The sequence below is a fragment of the Orycteropus afer genome, unplaced genomic scaffold, assembly GCF_000298275.1.
Source record: "Orycteropus afer afer isolate SDZICR_OR568_19922 unplaced genomic scaffold, OryAfe1.0 scaffold00853, whole genome shotgun sequence".
Lineage (NCBI taxonomy): Eukaryota > Metazoa > Chordata > Mammalia > Tubulidentata > Orycteropodidae > Orycteropus > Orycteropus afer.
The window spans coordinates 119,836-122,232 of record NW_006922440.1 but is presented as its reverse complement, the minus strand read 5'-3'; positions in this window follow the sequence as shown (position 1 = coordinate 122,232).

Below are 2,397 nucleotides of genomic sequence, written 5' to 3'. Positions count from 1 at the left end.
TAGCGACCCTTCCTTGGGTTTCCCAGGAGGTATCACTATAGAAGTAGATTGCCCAAACGTCCTTCCGAGGAGTGGCTGGTGGGTTTGAACTGCCGGCCTACTGGTTAGCAGTCAAGTGCCTTAGGCACTATGCTACCAGAGCTCCTACACACACACACACACACAAACAAACATATATGTATCAAGACAAGTATTTTGATCATTGCTTAGACTTTCATCCAATCAGAGCCTCTGATTGGCCTATCATCAGTACCCCTTTTCAGATCTCTCCCATCCCCTCCTAGACATGTGTATCCAGGCACCATGTTCCTTGTTCACCAGAAATATAGACTCTTCCAGAATTTCCATGGGACTGTTTTCTAAAATGAGCAATGATGCAATTTTAAAACTGTCTACTAAAATCAGTGCAGCAAAGTGGTGGTGGAGAACATTTTTTATTGTGCTAAGCCCACCAACCATGGCAAAAAAGAGAAAAAAAAACTGGCTGGAGCAAAATGTTGCTCTTTTTGCTTACTTACTATAAGAAATTGTGGCACTTGAAGTTAAGACGCAACCCATTGATTGTGTCTTAACTTAAGGATTATTGGAGGAGCCGTGCACTGCCAAAAGCTATAGGCCTAGAGGCTGAAATGATCTCAGTCTCTGCATGGTTATATGAAAAACTGGGAGAATTATTTAATTTCTTCATAGCAGGCAGAAAAATCTGTTGTAGAATATTTGTCCTCAGTATATGGAATGTCATCTATTGTGGTTCAGTGAACTACTTCGTATGGCTTTCTAGCCATGATCTTTGTGACTCCCACCAGATTACTGGGTGGAACCATGCAAATAGTTGTATGGATTGATTAGTTTTTTCACTCTGCCAGGCTTAAAATGAGACTTCCTAGAGGCAGAAAAGGGAATTTCACTGCCATCAAGAGAGAAGAGCTGGAGTTAGAGTGGAGCACATCTTTGTACCCAAGATCCCTGCACTGGACATCCTTGGTAGAGATGTTCTGGCAGAAACACCCCAACAGAGACATGCCAGCAGATGCCTGGCTGAGAGATGGAGATAGTAGAACAAAGAGACATGAGACAGAGCAGTGGGTTTTCCAGCCCAGAGAGTGAAAAAGCTGAGTGACTTTTGGCAAGAGGCTTGCCATCAAAGTGTGGTGCACGTAGGTATCACCATGTTCCTTGTTGAGAACATATCAGCAGAGCTAAAAGAATTTTGTAGAACACTTGCCCGAGCAGAGCAGAAGCCAGGCCAAGAGGCCAAGGGCCAGAGAGGCATGACTGAGGGCATAGAAGAGGGAAGACTGTCCTGATTGAAGAATTGTATCCTGACAGGATTCCTGAACCTGAGTTTTAGGCTGTTTCTCTAATAAACCCCATGTTGTTGTTGTTATGTGCCATTGAGTCAGACCCTACTCATAGCGACCCCTCCTTGGGTTTCCGAGGCAATATCACTACGGAAGTAGATTGCCCCATCTTCCTTCTGAGGAGTGGCTGGTGGGTTTGAACCGCCAGTCTTCTGGTCAGCGGTCAAGTGCTTTAGGCACTATGCTACCAGAGCTCCCAATAAACCCCATAATCGTGAGTATTGTCTATGTTCTCTGTGGTCTAGGTTCTCTATGGCCATGGCAACGAATTATCAAACCCAGCAGAGAAGAAGTGAATGCCATGAGAGGGACAGTTAGTGTGACAGTTGCTAAAAAGTTTGAAGGGTGGGAATGTGTCTGGCCTCATAGCAATAAGCCTTGGACTGCTGGTGTTGATTCTGTTTCCCTCTTGTGAAGTTAGAGGAGGTCAGAAAATGCTGCGTCCGTGCCCTTTTTGCATTTTTATTATGTGAAAAATTTCCAAAAATATTTGAGTCCACTTCAGAGCATTCTATTATGTTCCATTGATCTTTATATTCATCTCCCATTGCTGCATGCCTTGATTAGTAAAGATTTGTCTTAATTACTGTTAGGATTAGTTCCATATCATTACTCTTACTTTTCAAAGTTTTCCTGAAGATTATTATTTATTGTTCCATATGGAGTCTAATATACTTACATATATACCTCTGAATTATAAAATAAAAGCCCCATTGCTACATTTATTGAAATTACCTATAATTTATTAATTTAGAGAGATTTGATATCTTTAGGATGTTGAATATTTCTCTTCCAAAACATAGCATTCCTTTCCATTTTTACCAAGTGCATATTGGATCATTCAGGATTATTTTAAAGCTGTCTTCATATATCTTGCACATTTCTTCTTATCTTTATTCCTATTTTAACTTCATTGCTATTGCAAATGAGGTATTTTCTGACATTATATTTTCTAAATTAATGCTATTGTTATATATTATTGCTATTAATTGCTGCATGTTAATTTTATACTCCATTACCCTACAGAAATTTTATA